The sequence below is a fragment of the Rhea pennata genome, chromosome 3, assembly GCF_028389875.1.
Source record: "Rhea pennata isolate bPtePen1 chromosome 3, bPtePen1.pri, whole genome shotgun sequence".
NCBI lineage: Eukaryota > Metazoa > Chordata > Aves > Rheiformes > Rheidae > Rhea > Rhea pennata.
The window spans coordinates 53,194,374-53,217,177 of NC_084665.1; the positions used below are offsets into that span (position 1 = coordinate 53,194,374).

At 47.6% G+C, this 22,804-nt stretch overlaps 1 protein-coding gene across 1 annotated transcript in view; it reads left to right on the forward strand.

The window, feature by feature from the left end:
- PRKN (parkin RBR E3 ubiquitin protein ligase) overlaps positions 1–22,804 on the forward strand; it is an 887,769-nt gene that overhangs the window by 350,241 nt on the left and 514,724 nt on the right. The gene's annotated exons all lie outside the window — the stretch shown is intronic.

The following is a 22,804-nucleotide window of genomic DNA, read 5'->3' on the forward strand; positions in this document are numbered from 1 at the left end:
CCCTAACCCTAACACTAAACCTACTGCTAATACCCAGCATACAAATAGTCCATCAGAGCCATTGCTGTGTTCGAAGGGGAAGATATCCTGGGAGCAATATTGCTGCAGCCTGACATTTCCTTTGCCTTGCTCTTCACACCTCCACTCTACATGGGGCTCTGTGCTTTATGGCTTTCCTAACCCTAACCCTAACCCTAACCCTAACACTAAAACTCAGCATACAAATAGTCCACCAGAGCCATTGCTGTGTTCGAAGGTGAAAATATCCTGGGAGCAATATTGCTGCAGCCTGACATTTCCTTTGCCTTGCTCTTCACACCTCCACTCCACATGGGGCTCTATGCTTTATGGCTTTCCTAACCCTAACCCTAACCCTAACCCTAACGCTAAAACCCTTATGGTCATTGTCCACCAGAGCCATTGCTGTGTTCAGTGGGGAAAATATCCTGGGAGCTATATTGCTGCAGCCTTACATTTCCTTTGCCTTGCTCTTCACACCTCCACTCCACATGGGGCTCTATGCTTTATGGCTTTCCTAACCCTAACCCTAACCCTAACCCTAACCCTAATGCTAAAACCCTTATGGTCATAGTCCACCAGAGCCATTGCTGTGTTCGAAGGGGAAGATATCCTGGGAGCAATATTGCTGCAGCCTGACATTTCCTTTGCCTTGCTCTTCACACCTCCACTCCACATGGGGCTCTGTGCTTTATGGCTTTCCTAACCCTAACCCTAACCCTAACCCTAACACTAAAATTCTGAATACAAATAGTCCACCAGAGCCATTGCTGTGTTCGAAGGTGAAAATATCCTGGGAGCAATATTGCTGCAGCCTGACATTTCCTTTGCCTTGCTCTTCACACCTCCACTCCACATGGGGCTCTATGCTTTATGGCTTTCCTAACCCTAACCCTAACCCTAACCCTAACGCTAAAACCCTTATGGTCATTGTCCACCAGAGCCATTGCTGTGTTCAATGGGGAAAATATCCTGGGAGCAATATTGCTGCAGCCTGACATTTCCTTTGCCTTGCTCTTCACACCTCCACTCCACATGGGGCTCTATGCTTTATGGCTCTCCTAACCCTAACCCTAACCCTAACCCTAATGCTAAAACCGTTATGGTCATAGTCCACCAGAGCCATTGCTGTGTTCAATGGGGAAAATATCCTGGGAGCAATATTGCTGCAGCCTGACATTTCCTTTGCCTTGCTCTTCACACCTCCACTCCACATGGGGCTCTATGCTTTATGGCTTTCCTAACCCTAACCCTAACCCTAAACCTACTGCTAATACCCAGCATACAAATAGTCCATCAGAGCCATTGCTGTGTTCGAAGGGGAAGATATCCTGGGAGCAATATTGCTGCAGCCTGACATTTCCTTTGCCTTGCTCTTCACACCTCCACTCCACATGGGGCTCTGTGCTTTATGGCTTTCCTAACCCTAACCCTAACCCTGATGCTATAACCCAGCATGGCCATATTCCACCAGGACCATTGCAGTATTCAATGGGGAAAATATCCTGGGAGCTATATTGCTGCAGCCTGACATTTCCTTTGCCTTGCTCTTCACACCTCCACTCCACATGGGGCTCTATGCTTTATGGCTTTCCTAACCCTAACCCTAACCCTAACCCTAACCCTAATACTATAACCCAGCATGGCCATAGGCCACCAGGACCATTGCTGTATTCAATGGGGAAAGTATCGTGGGAGCAATGTTACTGTAGCCTAACATCTCCTCTGCCTTGCTCTTCACACCTCCACTCCACATGGGGCTCTATGCTTTATGGCTTTCCTAACCCTAACCCTAACCCTAACCCTAACGCTAAAACCCTTATGGTCATAGTCCACCAGAGCCATTGCTGTGTTCAATGGGGAAAATATCCTGGGAGCAATATTGCTGCAGCCTGACATTTCCTTTGCCTTGCTCTTCACACCTCCACTCCACATGGGTCTCTGTGCTTTATGGCTTTCCTAACCCTAACCCTAACCCTAACCCTAACGCTAAAACCCTTATGGTCATAGTCCACCAGAGCAATAGCTGTGTTCAATGGGGAAAATATCCTGGGAGCTATATTGCTGTAGCCTTACATTTCCTTTGCCTTGCTCTTCACACCTCCACTCCACATGGGGCTCTATGCTTTATGGCTTTCCTAACCCTAACCCTAACCCTAACCCTAAACCTAATGCTAATACCCAGCATACAAATAGTCCATCAGAGCCATTGCTGTGTTCGAAGGGAAAGATATCCTGGGAGCAATATTGCTGCAGCCTGACATTTCCTTTGCCTTGCTCTTCACACCTCCACTCCACATGGGGCTCTGTGCTTTATGGCTTTCCTAACCCTAACCCTAACCCTAACCCTAACACTAAAATTCAGAATACAAATAGTCCACCAGAGCCATTGCTGTGTTCGAAGGTGAAAATATCCTGGGAGCAATATTGCTGCAGCCTGACATTTCCTTTGCCTTGCTCTTCACACCTCCACTCCACATGGGGCTCTATGCTTTATGGCTTTCCTAACCCTAACCCTAACCCTAACCCTAACGCTAAAACCCTTATGGTCATTGTCCACCAGAGCCATTGCTGTGTTCAATGGGGAAAATATCCTGGGAGCAATATTGCTGCAGCCTGACATTTCCTTTGCCTTGCTCTTCACACCTCCACTCCACATGGGGCTCTATGCTTTATGGCTTTCCTAACCCTAACCCTAACCCTAACCCTAATGCTAAAACCGTTATGGTCATAGTCCACCAGAGCCATTGCTGTGTTCAATGGGGAAAATATCCTGGGAGCAATATTGCTGCAGCCTGACATTTCCTTTGCCTTGCTCTTCACACCTCCACTCCACATGGGGCTCTATGCTTTATGGCTTTCCTAACCCTAACCCTAACCCTAACACTAAACCTACTGCTAATACCCAGCATACAAATAGTCCATCAGAGCCATTGCTGTGTTCGAAGGGGAAGATATCCTGGGAGCAATATTGCTGCAGCCTGACATTTCCTTTGCCTTGCTCTTCACACCTCCACTCTACATGGGGCTCTGTGCTTTATGGCTTTCCTAACCCTAACCCTAACCCTAACCCTAACACTAAAACTCAGCATACAAATAGTCCACCAGAGCCATTGCTGTGTTCGAAGGGGAAGATACCCTTTGAGCAATATTGCTGCAGCCTGACATTTCCTTTGCCTTGCTCTTCACACCTCCACTCCACATGGGGCTCTATGCTTTATGGCTTTCCTAACCCTAACCCTAACCCTAACCCTAACGCTAAAACCCTTATGGTCATTGTCCACCAGAGCCATTGCTGTGTTCAGTGGGGAAAATATCCTGGGAGCTATATTGCTGCAGCCTTACATTTCCTTTGCCTTGCTCTTCACACCTCCACTCCACATGGGGCTCTATGCTTTATGGCTTTCCTAACCCTAACCCTAACCCTAACCCTAATGCTAAAACCCTTATGGTCATAGTCCACCAGAGCCATTGCTGTGTTCAATGGGGAAAATATCCTGGGAGCAATATTGCTGCAGCCTGACATTTCCTTTGCCTTGCTCTTCACACCTCCACTCCACATGGGGCTCTATGCTTTATGGCTTTCCTAACCCTAACCCTAACCCTAACCCTAATGCTAAAACCCTTATGGTCATAGTCCACCAGAGCCATTGCTGTGTTCAATGGGGAAAATATCCTGGGAGCAATATTGCTGCAGCCTGACATTTCCTTTGCCTTGCTCTTCACACCTCCACTCCACATGGGGCTCTATGCTTTATGGCTTTCCTAACCCTAACCCTAACCCTAACGCTAAAACCCTTATGGTCATAGTCCACCAGAGCAATAGCTGTGTTCAATGGGGAAAATATCCTGGGAGCTATATTGCTGTAGCCTTACATTTCCTTTGCCTTGCTCTTCACACCTCCACTCCACATGGGGCTCTATGCTTTATGGCTTTCCTAACCCTAACCCTAAGCCTAACCCTAAACCTAATGCTAATACCCAGCATACAAATAGTCCATCAGAGCCATTGCTGTGTTCGAAGGGGAAGATATCCTGGGAGCAATATTGCTGCAGCCTGACATTTCCTTTGCCTTGCTCTTCACACCTCCACTCCACATGGGGCTCTGTGCTTTATGGCTTTCCTAACCCTAACCCTAACCCTAACCCTAACACTAAAATTCAGAATACAAATAGTCCACCAGAGCCATTGCTGTGTTCGAAGGTGAAAATATCCTGGGAGCAATATTGCTGCAGCCTGACATTTCCTTTGCCTTGCTCTTCACACCTCCACTCCACATGGGGCTCTATGCTTTATGGCTTTCCTAACCCTAACCCTAACCCTAACCCTAACGCTAAAACCCTTATGGTCATTGTCCACCAGAGCCATTGCTGTGTTCAGTGGGGAAAATATCCTGGGAGCTATATTGCTGCAGCCTTACATTTCCTTTGCCTTGCTCTTCACACCTCCACTCCACATGGGGCTCTATGCTTTATGGCTTTCCTAACCCTAACCCTAACCCTAACCCTAATGCTAAAACCCTTATGGTCATAGTCCACCAGATCCATTGCTGTATTCGAAGGGGAAGATATCCTGGGAGCAATATTGCTGCAGCCTGACATTTCCTTTGCCTTGCTCTTCACACCTCCACTCCACATGGGGCTCTGTGCTTTATGGCTTTCCTAACCCTAACCCTAACCCTAACCCTAACACTAAAATTCAGAATACAAATAGTCCACCAGAGCCATTGCTGTGTTCGAAGGTGAAAATATCCTGGGAGCAATATTGCTGCAGCCTGACATTTCCTTTGCCTTGCTCTTCACACCTCCACTCCACATGGGGCTCTATGCTTTATGGCTTTCCTAACCCTAACCCTAACCCTAACCCTAACACTAAAATTCAGAATACAAATAGTCCACCAGAGCCATTGCTGTGTTCAAAGGTGAAAATATCCTGGGAGCAATATTGCTGCAGCCTGACATTTCCTTTGCCTTGCTCTTCACACCTCCACTCCACATGGGGCTCTATGCTTTATGGCTTTCCTAACCCTAACCCTAACCCTAATGCTAAAACCCTTATGGTCATAGTCCACCAGAGCCATTGCTGTGTTCAATGGGGAAAATATCCTGGGAGCAATATTGCTGCAGCCTGACATTTCCTTTGCCTTGCTCTTCACACCTCCACTCCACATGGGGCTCTATGCTTTATGGCTTTCCTAACCCTAACCCTAACCCTAACCCTAAACCTACTGCTAATACCCAGCATACAAATAGTCCATCAGAGCCATTGCTGTGTTCGAAGGGGAAGATATCCTGGGAGCAATATTGCTGCAGCCTGACATTTCCTTTGCCTTGCTCTTCACACCTCCACTCCACATGGGGCTCTGTGCTTTATGGCTTTCCTAACCCTAACCCTAACCCTGATGCTATAACCCAGCATGGCCATATTCCACCAGGACCATTGCAGTATTCAATGGGGAAAATATCCTGGGAGCTATATTGCTGCAGCCTGACATTTCCTTTGCCTTGCTCTTCACACCTCCACTCCACATGGGGCTCTATGCTTTATGGCTTTCCTAACCCTAACCCTAACCCTAACCCTAACCCTAATACTATAACCCAGCATGGCCATAGGCCACCAGGACCATTGCTGTATTCAATGGGGAAAGTATCCTGGGAGCAATGTTACTGTAGCCTAACATCTCCTCTGCCTTGCTCTTCACACCTCCACTCCACATGGGGCTCTATGCTTTATGGCTTTCCTAACCCTAACCCTAACCCTAACCCTAATGCTAAAACCCTTATGGTCATAGTCCACCAGAGCCATTGCTGTGTTCAATGGGGAAAATATCCTGGGAGCAATATTGCTGCAGCCTGACATTTCCTTTGCCTTGCTCTTCACACCTCCACTCCACATGGGTCTCTATGCTTTATGGCTTTCCTAACCCTAACCCTAACCCTAACGCTAAAACCCTTATGGTCATAGTCCACCAGAGCAATAGCTGTGTTCAATGGGGAAAATATCCTGGGAGCTATATTGCTGTAGCCTTACATTTCCTTTGCCTTGCTCTTCACACCTCCACTCCACATGGGGCTCTATGCTTTATGGCTTTCCTAACCCTAACCCTAACCCTAACCCTAAACCTAATGCTAATACCCAGCATACAAATAGTCCATCAGAGCCATTGCTGTGTTCGAAGGGAAAGATATCCTGGGAGCAATATTGCTGCAGCCTGACATTTCCTTTGCCTTGCTCTTCACACCTCCACTCCACATGGGGCTCTGTGCTTTATGGCTTTCCTAACCCTAACCCTAACCCTAACCCTAACACTAAAATTCAGAATACAAATAGTCCACCAGAGCCATTGCTGTGTTCGAAGGTGAAAATATCCTGGGAGCAATATTGCTGCAGCCTGACATTTCCTTTGCCTTGCTCTTCACACCTCCACTCCACATGGGGCTCTATGCTTTATGGCTTTCCTAACCCTAACCCTAACCCTAACCCTAACGCTAAAACCCTTATGGTCGTTGTCCACCAGAGCCATTGCTGTGTTCAGTGGGGAAAATATCCTGGGAGCTATATTGCTGCAGCCTTACATTTCCTTTGCCTTGCTCTTCACACCTCCACTCCACATGGGGCTCTATGCTTTATGGCTTTCCTAACCCTAACCCTAACCCTAACCCTAATGCTAAAACCCTTATGGTCATAGTCCACCAGAGCCATTGCTGTGTTCAATGGGGAAAATATCCTGGGAGCAATATTGCTGCAGCCTGACATTTCCTTTGCCTTGTTCTTCACACCTCCACTCCACATGGGGCTCTATGCTTTATGGCTTTCCTAACCCTAACCCTAACCCTAAACCTACTGCTAATACCCAGCATACAAATAGTCCATCAGAGCCATTGCTGTGTTCGAAGGGGAAGATATCCTGGGAGCAATATTGCTGCAGCCTGACATTTCCTTTGCCTTGCTCTTCACACCTCCACTCCACATGGGGCTCTGTGCTTTATGGCTTTCCTAACCCTAACCCTAACCCTGATGCTATAACCCAGGATGGCCATATGCCACCAGGACCATTGCAGTATTCAATGGGGAAAATATCCTGGGAGCTATATTGCTGCAGCCTGACATTTCCTTTGCCTTGCTCTTCACACCTCCACTCCACATGGGGCTCTATGCTTTATGGCTTTCCTAACCCTAACCCTAACCCTAACCCTAACCCTAACCCTAACCCTAATACTATAACCCAGCATGGCCATAGGCCACCAGGACCATTGCTGTATTCAATGGGGAAAGTATCCTGAGAGCAATGTTACTGTAGCCTAACATCTCCTCTGCCTTGCTCTTCACACCTCCACTCCACATGGGGCTCTATGCTTTATGGCTTTCCTAACCCTAACCCTAACCCTAACCCTAATGCTAAAACCCTTATGGTCATAGTCCACCAGAGCCATTGCTGTGTTCAATGGGGAAAATATCCTGGGAGCAATATTGCTGCAGCCTGACATTTCCTTTGCCTTGCTCTTCACACCTCCACTCCACATGGGGCTCTATGCTTTATGGCTTTCCTAACCCTAACCCTAACCCTAACGCTAAAACCCTTATGGTCATAGTCCACCCGAGCTATAGCTGTGTTCAATGGGGAAAATATCCTGGGAGCTATATTGCTGTAGCCTTACATTTCCTTTGCCTTGCTCTTCACACCTCCACTCCACATGGGGCTCTATGCTTTATGGCTTTCCTAACCCTAACCCTAACCCTAACCCTAAACCTAATGCTAATACCCAGCATACAAATAGTCCATCAGAGCCATTGCTGTGTTCGAAGGGAAAGATATCCTGGGAGCAATATTGCTGCAGCCTGACATTTCCTTTGCCTTGCTCTTCACACCTCCACTCCACATGGGGCTCTGTGCTTTATGGCTTTCCTAACCCTAACCCTAACCCTAACCCTAACACTAAAATTCAGAATACAAATAGTCCACCAGAGCCATTGCTGTGTTCGAAGGTGAAAATATCCTGGGAGCAATATTGCTGCAGCCTGACATTTCCTTTGCCTTGCTCTTCACACCTCCACTCCACATGGGGCTCTATGCTTTATGGCTTTCCTAACCCTAACCCTAACCCTAACCCTAACGCTAAAACCCTTATGGTCATTGTCCACCAGAGCCATTGCTGTGTTCAGTGGGGAAAATATCCTGGGAGCTATATTGCTGCAGCCTTACATTTCCTTTGCCTTGCTCTTCACACCTCCACTCCACATGGGGCTCTATGCTTTATGGCTTTCCTAACCCTAACCCTAACCCTAACCCTAATGCTAAAACCCTTATGGTCATAGTCCACCAGAGCCATTGCTGTGTTCAATGGGGAAAATATCCTGGGAGCAATATTGCTGCAGCCTGACATTTCCTTTGCCTTGCTCTTCACACCTCCACTCCACATGGGGCTCTATGCTTTATGGCTTTCCTAACCCTAACCCTAACCCTAACCCTAATGCTAAAACCCTTATGGTCATAGTCCACCAGAGCCATTGCTGTGTTCAATGGGGAAAATATCCTGGGAGCAATATTGCTGCAGCCTGACATTTCCTTTGCCTTGCTCTTCACACCTCCACTCCACATGGGGCTCTATGCTTTATGGCTTTCCTAACCCTAACCCTAACCCTAACGCTAAAACCCTTATGGTCATAGTCCACCAGAGCAATAGCTGTGTTCAATGGGGAAAATATCCTGGGAGCTATATTGCTGTAGCCTTACATTTCCTTTGCCTTGCTCTTCACACCTCCACTCCACATGGGGCTCTATGCTTTATGGCTTTCCTAACCCTAACCCTAAGCCTAACCCTAAACCTAATGCTAATACCCAGCATACAAATAGTCCATCAGAGCCATTGCTGTGTTCGAAGGGGAAGATATCCTGGGAGCAATATTGCTGCAGCCTGACATTTCCTTTGCCTTGCTCTTCACACCTCCACTCCACATGGGGCTCTGTGCTTTATGGCTTTCCTAACCCTAACCCTAACCCTAACCCTAACACTAAAATTCAGAATACAAATAGTCCACCAGAGCCATTGCTGTGTTCGAAGGTGAAAATATCCTGGGAGCAATATTGCTGCAGCCTGACATTTCCTTTGCCTTGCTCTTCACACCTCCACTCCACATGGGGCTCTATGCTTTATGGCTTTCCTAACCCTAACCCTAACCCTAACCCTAACGCTAAAACCCTTATGGTCATTGTCCACCAGAGCCATTGCTGTGTTCAGTGGGGAAAATATCCTGGGAGCTATATTGCTGCAGCCTTACATTTCCTTTGCCTTGCTCTTCACACCTCCACTCCACATGGGGCTCTATGCTTTATGGCTTTCCTAACCCTAACCCTAACCCTAACCCTAATGCTAAAACCCTTATGGTCATAGTCCACCAGATCCATTGCTGTATTCGAAGGGGAAGATATCCTGGGAGCAATATTGCTGCAGCCTGACATTTCCTTTGCCTTGCTCTTCACACCTCCACTCCACATGGGGCTCTGTGCTTTATGGCTTTCCTAACCCTAACCCTAACCCTAACCCTAACACTAAAATTCAGAATACAAATAGTCCACCAGAGCCATTGCTGTGTTCGAAGGTGAAAATATCCTGGGAGCAATATTGCTGCAGCCTGACATTTCCTTTGCCTTGCTCTTCACACCTCCACTCCACATGGGGCTCTATGCTTTATGGCTTTCCTAACCCTAACCCTAACCCTAACCCTAACACTAAAATTCAGAATACAAATAGTCCACCAGAGCCATTGCTGTGTTCGAAGGTGAAAATATCCTGGGAGCAATATTGCTGCAGCCTGACATTTCCTTTGCCTTGCTCTTCACACCTCCACTCCACATGGGGCTCTATGCTTTATGGCTTTCCTAACCCTAACCCTAACCCTAATGCTAAAACCCTTATGGTCATAGTCCACCAGAGCCATTGCTGTGTTCAATGGGGAAAATATCCTGGGAGCAATATTGCTGCAGCCTGACATTTCCTTTGCCTTGCTCTTCACACCTCCACTCCACATGGGGCTCTATGCTTTATGGCTTTCCTAACCCTAACCCTAACCCTAACCCTAAACCTACTGCTAATACCCAGCATACAAATAGTCCATCAGAGCCATTGCTGTGTTCGAAGGGGAAGATATCCTGGGAGCAATATTGCTGCAGCCTGACATTTCCTTTGCCTTGCTCTTCACACCTCCACTCCACATGGGGCTCTGTGCTTTATGGCTTTCCTAACCCTAACCCTAACCCTGATGCTATAACCCAGCATGGCCATATTCCACCAGGACCATTGCAGTATTCAATGGGGAAAATATCCTGGGAGCTATATTGCTGCAGCCTGACATTTCCTTTGCCTTGCTCTTCACACCTCCACTCCACATGGGGCTCTATGCTTTATGGCTTTCCTAACCCTAACCCTAACCCTAACCCTAACCCTAATACTATAACCCAGCATGGCCATAGGCCACCAGGACCATTGCTGTATTCAATGGGGAAAGTATCCTGGGAGCAATGTTACTGTAGCCTAACATCTCCTCTGCCTTGCTCTTCACACCTCCACTCCACATGGGGCTCTATGCTTTATGGCTTTCCTAACCCTAACCCTAACCCTAATGCTAAAACCCTTATGGTCATAGTCCACCAGAGCCATTGCTGTGTTCAATGGGGAAAATATCCTGGGAGCAATATTGCTGCAGCCTGACATTTCCTTTGCCTTGCTCTTCACACCTCCACTCCACATGGGTCTCTATGCTTTATGGCTTTCCTAACCCTAACCCTAACCCTAACGCTAAAACCCTTATGGTCATAGTCCACCAGAGCAATAGCTGTGTTCAATGGGGAAAATATCCTGGGAGCTATATTGCTGTAGCCTTACATTTCCTTTGCCTTGCTCTTCACACCTCCACTCCACATGGGGCTCTATGCTTTATGGCTTTCCTAACCCTAACCCTAACCCTAACCCTAAACCTAATGCTAATACCCAGCATACAAATAGTCCATCAGAGCCATTGCTGTGTTCGAAGGGAAAGATATCCTGGGAGCAATATTGCTGCAGCCTGACATTTCCTTTGCCTTGCTCTTCACACCTCCACTCCACATGGGGCTCTGTGCTTTATGGCTTTCCTAACCCTAACCCTAACCCTAACCCTAACACTAAAATTCAGAATACAAATAGTCCACCAGAGCCATTGCTGTGTTCGAAGGTGAAAATATCCTGGGAGCAATATTGCTGCAGCCTGACATTTCCTTTGCCTTGCTCTTCACACCTCCACTCCACATGGGGCTCTATGCTTTATGGCTTTCCTAACCCTAACCCTAACCCTAACCCTAACGCTAAAACCCTTATGGTCATTGTCCACCAGAGCCATTGCTGTGTTCAGTGGGGAAAATATCCTGGGAGCTATATTGCTGCAGCCTTACATTTCCTTTGCCTTGCTCTTCACACCTCCACTCCACATGGGGCTCTATGCTTTATGGCTTTCCTAACCCTAACCCTAACCCTAACCCTAATGCTAAAACCCTTATGGTCATAGTCCACCAGAGCCATTGCTGTGTTCAATGGGGAAAATATCCTGGGAGCAATATTGCTGCAGCCTGACATTTCCTTTGCCTTGTTCTTCACACCTCCACTCCACATGGGGCTCTATGCTTTATGGCTTTCCTAACCCTAACCCTAACCGTAAACCTACTGCTAATACCCAGCATACAAATAGTCCATCAGAGCCATTGCTGTGTTCGAAGGGGAAGATATCCTGGGAGCAATATTGCTGCAGCCTGACATTTCCTTTGCCTTGCTCTTCACACCTCCACTCCACATGGGGCTCTGTGCTTTATGGCTTTCCTAACCCTAACCCTAACCCTGATGCTATAACCCAGGATGGCCATATGCCACCAGGACCATTGCAGTATTCAATGGGGAAAATATCCTGGGAGCTATATTGCTGCAGCCTGACATTTCCTTTGCCTTGCTCTTCACACCTCCACTCCACATGGGGCTCTATGCTTTATGGCTTTCCTAACCCTAACCCTAACCCTAACCCTAACCCTAACCCTAACCCTAACCCTAATACTATAACCCAGCATGGCCATAGGCCACCAGGACCATTGCTGTATTCAATGGGGAAAGTATCCTGAGAGCAATGTTACTGTAGCCTAACATCTCCTCTGCCTTGCTCTTCACACCTCCACTCCACATGGGGCTCTATGCTTTATGGCTTTCCTAACCCTAACCCTAACCCTAACCCTAATGCTAAAACCCTTATGGTCATAGTCCACCAGAGCCATTGCTGTGTTCAATGGGGAAAATATCCTGGGAGCAATATTGCTGCAGCCTGACATTTCCTTTGCCTTGCTCTTCACACCTCCACTCCACATGGGGCTCTATGCTTTATGGCTTTCCTAACCCTAACCCTAACCCTAACGCTAAAACCCTTATGGTCATAGTCCACCAGAGCAATAGCTGTGTTCAATGGGGAAAATATCCTGGGAGCTATATTGCTGTAGCCTTACATTTCCTTTGCCTTGCTCTTCACACCTCCACTCCACATGGGGCTCTATGCTTTATGGCTTTCCTAACCCTAACCCTAACCCTAACCCTAAACCTAATGCTAATACCCAGCATACAAATAGTCCATCAGAGCCATTGCTGTGTTCGAAGGGAAAGATATCCTGGGAGCAATATTGCTGCAGCCTGACATTTCCTTTGCCTTGCTCTTCACACCTCCACTCCACATGGGGCTCTGTGCTTTATGGCTTTCCTAACCCTAACCCTAACCCTAACCCTAACACTAAAATTCAGAATACAAATAGTCCACCAGAGCCATTGCTGTGTTCGAAGGTGAAAATATCCTGGGAGCAATATTGCTGCAGCCTGACATTTCCTTTGCCTTGCTCTTCACACCTCCACTCCACATGGGGCTCTATGCTTTATGGCTTTCCTAACCCTAACCCTAACCCTAACCCTAACGCTAAAACCCTTATGGTCATTGTCCACCAGAGCCATTGCTGTGTTCAGTGGGGAAAATATCCTGGGAGCTATATTGCTGCAGCCTTACATTTCCTTTGCCTTGCTCTTCACACCTCCACTCCACATGGGGCTCTATGCTTTATGGCTTTCCTAACCCTAACCCTAACCCTAACCCTAATGCTAAAACCCTTATGGTCATAGTCCACCAGAGCCATTGCTGTGTTCAATGGGGAAAATATCCTGGGAGCAATATTGCTGCAGCCTGACATTTCCTTTGCCTTGCTCTTCACACCTCCACTCCACATGGGGCTCTATGCTTTATGGCTTTCCTAACCCTAACCCTAACCGTAAACCTACTGCTAATACCCAGCATACAAATAGTCCATCAGAGCCATTGCTGTGTTCGAAGGGGAAGATATCCTGGGAGCAATATTGCTGCAGCCTGACATTTCCTTTGCCTTGCTCTTCACACCTCCACTCCACATGGGGCTCTGTGCTTTATGGCTTTCCTAACCCTAACCCTAACCCTAACCCTAACACTAGAACTCAGCATACAAATAGTCCACCAGAGCCATTGCTGTGTTCGAAGGGGAAGATACCCTGGGAGCAATATTGCTGCAGCCTGACATTTCCTTTGCCTTGCTCTTCACACCTCCACTCCACATGGGGCTCTGTGCTTTATGGCTTTCCTAACCCTAACCCTAACCCTGATGCTATAACCCAGCATGGCCATATTCCACCAGGACCATTGCAGTATTCAATGGGGAAAATATCCTGGGAGCTATATTGCTGCAGCCTTACATTTCCTTTGCCTTGCTCTTCACACCTCCACTCCACATGGGGCTCTATGCTTTATGGCTTTCCTAACCCTAACCCTAACCCTAACCCTAAACCTAATGCTAATACCCAGCATACAAATAGTCCATCAGAGCCATTGCTGTGTTCGAAGGGGAAGATATCCTGGGAGCAATATTGCTGCAGCCTGACCTTTCCTTTGCCTTGCTCTTCACACCTCCACTCCACATGGGGCTCTATGCTTTATGGCTTTCCTAACCCTAACCCTAACGCTAAAACCCTAACCCTAACGCTAAAACCCTCATGGTCATATTCCACCAGAGCCATTGCTGTGTTCGAAGGGGAAAATATTCTGGGAGTAATGTTACTGCAGCCTGACATTTCCTTTGCCTTGCTCTTCACACCTCCACTCCACATGGGGCTCTATGCTTTATGGCTTTCCTAACCCTAACCCTAACCTTACTGCTAAAACTCAGCATGCAAATAGTCCACCAGAGCCATTGCTGTGTTCGAAGGGGAAAATATCCTGGGAGCAATATTGCTGCAGCCTGACATTTCCTTTACCTTGCTCTTCACACCTCCACTCCACATGGGGCTCTATGCTTTATGGCTCTCCTAACCCTAACCCTAACCCTAACCCTAATACTATAACCCAGCATGGCCGTAGGCCACCAGGACCATTGCTGTATTTAATGGGAAAAGTATCCTGGGAGCAATGTTACTGTAGCCTCACATCTCCTCTGCCTTGCTCTTCACACCTCCACTCCACAAGGGGCTCTATGCTTTATGGCTTTCCTAACCCTAACCCTAACCCTAACCCTAACCCTAACGCTAAAACCCTTATGGTCATTGTCCACCAGAGCCATTGCTGTGTTCAATGGGGAGAATATCCTTGGAGCAATATTGCTGCAGCCTGACATTTCCTTTGCCTTGCTCTTCACACCTCCACTCCACATGGGGCTCTATGCTTTATGGCTTTCCTAACCCTAACCCTAACCCTAACCCTAATGCTAAAACCCTTATGGTCATAGTCCAGCAGAGCCATTGCTGTGTTCGAAGGGGAAAATATCCTGGGAGCAATATTGCTGCAGCCTGACATTTCCTTTGCCTTGCTCTTCACACCTCCACTCCACATGGGGCTCTATGCTTTATGGCTTTCCTAACCCTAACCCTAACCCTAACCCTAATGCTAAAACCCTTATGGTCATAATCCACCAGAGCCATTGCTGTGTTCGAAGGGGAAAATATCCTGGGAGCAATATTGCTGCAGCCTTACATTTCCTTTGCCTTGCTCTTCACACCTCCACTCCACATGGGTCTCTATGCTTTATGGCTTTCCTAACCCTAACCCTAACCCTGATGCTATAACCCAGCATGGCCATATTCCAACAGGACCATTGCAGTATTCAATGGGGAAAATATCCTGGGAGCAATATTGCTGCAGCCTTACATTTCCTTTGCCTTGCTCTTCACACCTCCACTCCACATGGGGCTCTATGCTTTATGGCTCTCCTAACCCTAACCCTAACCCTAACCCTAACCCTAACCCTAACCCTATACCCACTGCGAATACCCAGCATACAAATAGTCCATCAGAGCCATTGCTGTGTTCAGTGGGGAAAATATCCTGGGAGCAATATTGCTGCAGCCTGACATTTCCTTTGCCTTGCTCTTCACACCTCCACTCCACATGGGGCTCTATGCTTTATGGCTCTCCTAACCCTAACCCTAACCCTAACCCTAACCCTAATGCTATAACCCAGGATGGCCATAGGCCACCAGGACCATTGCTGTATTCAATGGGGAAAATATCCTGGGAGCAATATTGCTGCAGCCTGACATTTCCTTTGCCTTGCTCTTCACACCTCCACTCCACATGGGGCTCTATGCTTTATGGCTCTCCTAACCCTAACCCTAACCCTAACCCTAATGCTGTAACCCAGCATTCCCATTGTCCACCAGAGCCATTGCTGTGTTCAATGGGGAGAATATCCTTGGAGCTATATTGCTGCAGCCTGACATTTCCTTAGCTTTGCTCTTCCACACCTCCACTCCACATGGGGCTCTATGCTTTATGGCTTTCCTAACCCTAACCCTAACCCTAACGCTAAAACCCTTATGGTCATAGTCCACCAGAGCAATAGCTGTGTTCAATGGGGAAAATATCCTGGGAGCTATATTGCTGTAGCCTTACATTTCCTTTGCCTTGCTCTTCACACCTCCACTCCACATGGGGCTCTATGCTTTATGGCTTTCCTAACCCTAACCCTAACCCTAACCCTAAACCTAATGCTAATACCCAGCATACAAATAGTCCATCAGAGCCATTGCTGTGTTCGAAGGGAAAGATATCCTGGGAGCAATATTGCTGCAGCCTGACATTTCCTTTGCCTTGCTCTTCACACCTCCACTCCACATGGGGCTCTGTGCTTTATGGCTTTCCTAACCCTAACCCTAACCCTAACCCTAACACTAAAATTCAGAATACAAATAGTCCACCAGAGCCATTGCTGTGTTCGAAGGTGAAAATATCCTGGGAGCAATATTGCTGCAGCCTGACATTTCCTTTGCCTTGCTCTTCACACCTCCACTCCACATGGGGCTCTATGCTTTATGGCTTTCCTAACCCTAACCCTAACCCTAACCCTAACGCTAAAACCCTTATGGTCATTGTCCACCAGAGCCATTGCTGTGTTCAGTGGGGAAAATATCCTGGGAGCTATATTGCTGCAGCCTTACATTTCCTTTGCCTTGCTCTTCACACCTCCACTCCACATGGGGCTCTATGCTTTATGGCTTTCCTAACCCTAACCCTAACCCTAACCCTAATGCTAAAACCCTTATGGTCATAGTCCACCAGAGCCATTGCTGTGTTCAATGGGGAAAATATCCTGGGAGCAATATTGCTGCAGCCTGACATTTCCTTTGCCTTGCTCTTCACACCTCCACTCCACATGGGGCTCTATGCTTTATGGCTTTCCTAACCCTAACCCTAACCGTAAACCTACTGCTAATACCCAGCATACAAATAGTCCATCAGAGCCATTGCTGTGTTCGAAGGGGAAGATATCCTGGGAGCAATATTGCTGCAGCCTGACATTTCCTTTGCCTTGCTCTTCACACCTCCACTCCACATGGGGCTCTGTGCTTTATGGCTTTCCTAACCCTAACCCTAACCCTAACCCTAACACTAGAACTCAGCATACAAATAGTCCACCAGAGCCATTGCTGTGTTCGAAGGGGAAAATATCCTGGGAGCAATATTGCTGCAGCCTGACATTTCCTTTGCCTTGCTCTTCACACCTCCACTCCACATGGGGCTCTGTGCTTTATGGCTTTCCTAACCCTAACCCTAACCCTGATGCTATAACCCAGCATGGCCATATTCCACCAGGACCATTGCAGTATTCAATGGGGAAAATATCCTGGGAGCTATATTGCTGCAGCCTTACATTTCCTTTGCCTTGCTCTTCACACCTCCACTCCACATGGGGCTCTATGCTTTATGGCTTTCCTAACCCTAACCCTAACCCTAACCCTAAACCTAATGCTAATACCCAGCATACAAATAGTCCATCAGAGCCATTGCTGTGTTCGAAGGGGAAGATATCCTGGGAGCAATATTGCTGCAGCCTGACCTTTCCGTTGCCTTGCTCTTCACACCTCCACTCCACATGGGGCTCTATGCTTTATGGCTTTCCTAACCCTAACCCTAACGCTAAAACCCTAACCCTAACGCTAAAACCCTCATGGTCATATTCCACCAGAGCCATTGCTGTGTTCGAAGGGGAAAATATTCTGGGAGTAATGTTACTGCAGCCTGACATTTCCTTTGCCTTGCTCTTCACACCTCCACTCCACATGGGGCTCTATGCTTTATGGCTTTCCTAACCCTAACCCTAACCTTACTGCTAAAACTCAGCATGCAAATAGTCCACCAGAGCCATTGCTGTGTTCGAAGGGGAAAATATCCTGGGAGCAATATTGCTGCAGCCTGACATTTCCTTTACCTTGCTCTTCACACCTCCACTCCACATGGGGCTCTATGCTTTATGGCTCTCCTAACCCTAACCCTAACCCTAACCCTAATACTATAACCCAGCATGGCCGTAGGCCACCAGGACCATTGCTGTATTTAATGGGAAAAGTATCCTGGGAGCAATGTTACTGTAGCCTCACATCTCCTCTGCCTTGCTCTTCACACCTCCACTCCACAAGGGGCTCTATGCTTTATGGCTTTCCTAACCCTAACCCTAACCCTAACCCTAACCCTAACGCTAAAACCCTTATGGTCATTGTCCACCAGAGCCATTGCTGTGTTCAATGGGGAGAATATCCTTGGAGCAATATTGCTGCAGCCTGACATTTCCTTTGCCTTGCTCTTCACACCTCCACTCCACATGGGGCTCTATGCTTTATGGCTTTCCTAACCCTAACCCTAACCCTAACCCTAATGCTAAAACCCTTATGGTCATAGTCCAGCAGAGCCATTGCTGTGTTCGAAGGGGAAAATATCCTGGGAGCAATATTGCTGCAGCCTGACATTTCCTTTGCCTTGCTCTTCACACCTCCACTCCACATGGGGCTCTATGCTTTATGGCTTTCCTAACCCTAACCCTAACCCTAACCCTAATGCTAAAACCCTTATGGTCATAATCCACCAGAGCCATTGCTGTGTTCGAAGGGGAAAATATCCTGGGAGCAATATTGCTGCAGCCTTACATTTCCTTTGCCTTGCTCTTCACACCTCCACTCCACATGGGTCTCTATGCTTTATGGCTTTCCTAACCCTAACCCTAACCCTGATGCTATAACCCAGCATGGCCATATTCCAACAGGACCATTGCAGTATTCAATGGGGAAAATATCCTGGGAGCAATATTGCTGCAGCCTTACATTTCCTTTGCCTTGCTCTTCACACCTCCACTCCACATGGGGCTCTATGCTTTATGGCTCTCCTAACCCTAACCCTAACCCTAACCCTAACCCTAACCCTAACCCTATACCCACTGCGAATACCCAGCATACAAATAGTCCATCAGAGCCATTGCTGTGTTCAATGGGGAAAATATCCTGGGAGCAATATTGCTGCAGCCTGACATTTCCTTTGCCTTGCTCTTCACACCTCCACTCCACATGGGGCTCTATGCTTTATGGCTCTCCTAACCCTAACCCTAACCCTAACCCTAACCCTAATGCTATAACCCAGGATGGCCATAGGCCACCAGGACCATTGCTGTATTCAATGGGGAAAATATCCTGGGAGCAATATTGCTGCAGCCTGACATTTCCTTTGCCTTGCTCTTCACACCTCCACTCCACATGGGGCTCTATGCTTTATGGCTCTCCTAACCCTAACCCTAACCCTAACCCTAATGCTGTAACCCAGCATTCCCATTGTCCACCAGAGCCATTGCTGTGTTCAATGGGGAGAATATCCTTGGAGCTATATTGCTGCAGCCTGACATTTCCTTAGCTTTGCTCTTCCACACCTCCACTCCACATGGGGCTCTATGCTTTATGGCTTTCCTAACCCTAACCCTAACCCTAACCCTAACCCTAAACCTACTGCTAATACCCAGCATAGAAATAGTCCATCAGAGCCATTGCTGTGTTCGAAGGGGAAAATACCCTGGGAGCAATATTGCTGCAGCCTGACATTTCCTTTGCCTTGCTCTTCACACCTCCACTCCACATGGGGCTCTATGCTTTATGGCTTTCCTATCCCTAACCCGAATGCTAAAACCCAGCATACAAATAGTCCACGAAAGGCATTGCTGTGTTCAATGGGGAAAATATCCTGGGAGCAATGTTACTGCAACCTCAGATCTCCTCTGCCTTGCTCTTCATACCTCCACTCCACATGGGGCTCTATGCTTTATGGCTCTCCTAACCCTAACCCTAACCCTAACCCTAACCCTAACCCTAACCCTAATGCTATAACCCAGGATGGCCATAGGCCACCAGGACCATTGCTGTATTCAATAGGGAAAATATCCTGGGAGCAATATTGCTGCAGCCTGACATTTCCTTTGCCTTGCTCTTCACACCTCCACTCCACATGGGTCTCTATGCTTTATGGCTCTCCTAACCCTAACCCTAACCCTAACCCTAATACTATAACCCAGCATGGCCATAGGCCACCAGGACCATTGCTGTATTCAATGGGGAAAGTATCCTGGGAGCAATGTTACTGTAGCCTCACATCTCCTCTGCCTTGCTCTTCACACCTCCACTCCACATGGGGCTCTATGCTTTATGGCTTTCCTAACCCTAACCCTAACCCTAACCCTAACCCTAATGCTAAAACCGTTATGGTCATAGTCCACCAGAGCCATTGCTGTGTTCAATGGGGAAAATATCCTGGGAGCAATATTGCTGCAGCCTGACATTTCCTTTGCCTTGCTCTTCACACCTCCACTCCACATGGGTCTCTATGCTTTATGGCTTTCCTAACCCTAACCCTAACCCTAACGCTAAAACCCTTATGGTCATAGTCCACCAGAGCCATTGCTGTGTTCAATGGGGAAAATATCCTGGGAGCAATATTGCTGCAGCCTTACATTTCCTTTGCCTTGCTCTTCACACCTCCACTCCACATGGGGCTCTATGCTTTATGGCTTTCCTAACCCTAACCCTAACCCTAACCCTAACCCTAATGCTAAAACCCTTATGGTCATAGTCCACCAGAGCCATTGCTGTGTTCAATGGGGAAGATATCCTGGGAGCAATATTGCTGCAGCCTTACATTTCCTTTGCCTTGCTCTTCACACCTCCACTCCACATGGGGCTCTATGCTTTATGGCTTTCCTAACCCTAACCCTAACCCTAACCCTAAACCTACTGCTAATACCCAGCATACAAATAGTCCATCAGAGCCATTGCTGTGTTCGAAGGGGAAGATATCCTGGGAGCAATATTGCTGCAGCCTAACATTTCCTTTGCCTTGCTCTTCACACCTCCACTCCACATGGGGCTCTGTGCTTTATGGCTTTCCTAACCCTAACCCTAACCCTAACCCTAACACTAAAACTCAGCATACAAATAGTCCACCAGAGCCATTGCTGTGTTCGAAGGTGAAAATATCCTGGGAGCAATATTGCTGCAGCCTGACATTTCCTTTGCCTTGCTCTTCACACCTCCACTCCACATGGGGCTCTATGCTTTATGGCTTTCCTAACCCTAACCGTAACCCTAACCCTAACGCTAAAACCCTTATGGTCATTGTCCACCAGAGCCATTGCTGTGTTCAATGGGGAAAATATCCTGGGAGCTATATTGCTGCAGCCTGACATTTCCTTTGCCTTGCTCTTCACACCTCCACTCCACATGGGGCTCTATGCTTTATGGCTTTCCTAACCCTAACCCTAACCCTAAACCTACTGCTAATACCCAGCATACAAATAGTCCATCAGAGCCATTGCTGTGTTCGAAGGGGAAGATATCCTGGGAGCAATATTGCTGCAGCCTGACATTTCCTTTGCCTTGCTCTTCACACCTCCACTCCACATGGGGCTCTATGCTTTATGGCTTTCCTAACCCTAACCCTAACCCTAACCCTAACACTAAAACTCAGCATACAAATAGTCCACCAGAGCCATTGCTGTGTTCGAAGGGGAAGATATCCTGGGAGCAATATTACTGCAGCCTGACATTTCCTTTGCCTTGCTCTTCACACCTCCACTCCACATGGGGCTCTGTGCTTTATGGCTTTCCTAAGCCCTAACCCTAACCCTGATGCTATAACCCAGCATGGCCATATTCCACCAGGACCATTGCAGTATTCAATGGGGAAAATATCCTGGGAGCTATATTGCTGCAGCCTGACATTTCCTTTGCCTTGCTCTTCACACCTCCACTCCACATGGGGCTCTATGCTTTATGGCTCTCCTAACCCTAACCCTAACCCTAACCCTAACCCTAATGCTATAACCCAGGATGGCCATAGGCCACCAGGACCATTGCTGTATTCAATGGGGAAAATATCCTGGGAGCAATATTGCTGCAGCCTGACATTTCCTTTGCCTTGCTCTTCACACCTCCACTCCACATGGGGCTCTATGCTTTATGGCTTTCCTAACCCTAACCCTAACCTTACTGCTAAAACTCAGCATGCAAATAGTCCACCAGAGCCATTGCTGTGTTCGAAGGGGAAAATATCCTGGGAGCAGTATTGCTACAGCCTGACATTTCCTTTGCCTTGCTCTTCAGACCTCCACTCCACATGGGGCTCTATGCTTTATGGCTTTCCTAATCCTAACCCTAATGCTAAAACCCAGCATACAAATAGTCCACCAGAGCCATTGCTGTGTTCAATGGGGAAAATATCCTGGGAGCAATGTTACTGCAACCTCACATCTCCTCTGCCTTGCTCTTCACACCTCCACTCCACATGGGTCTCTATGCTTTATGGCTTTCCTAACCCTAACCCTAACCCTAATGCTAAAACCCAGCATTCCCATAGTCCACCAGAGCCATTGCTGTGTTCGAAGGGGAAAATATCCTGGGAGCAATATTGCTGCAGCCTGACATTTCCTTTGCTTTGCTCTTCACACCTCCACTCCACATGGGGCTCTATGCTTTATGGCTTTCCTAACCCTTACCCTAACCCTAACCCTAATGCTAAAGCCGAGCATGCCCATAGTCCACCAGAGCCATTGCTGTGTTCAATGGGGAAAATATCCTGGGAGCAATATTGCTGCAGCCTGACATTTCCTTTGCCTTGCTCTTCACACCTCCACTCCACATGGGGCTCTATGCTTTATGGCTTTCCTAACCCTAACCCTAACCCTAACCCTAATGCTAAAACCCTTATGGTCATTGTCCACCAGAGCCATTGCTGTGTTCAATGGGGAAAATATCCTGGGAGCTATATTGCTGCAGCCTGACATTTCCTTTGCCTTGCTCTTCACACCTCCACTCCACATGGGTCTCTATGCTTTATGGCTTTCCTAACCCTAACCCTAACCCTAAACCTACTGCTAATACCCAGCATACAAATAGTCCATCAGAGCCA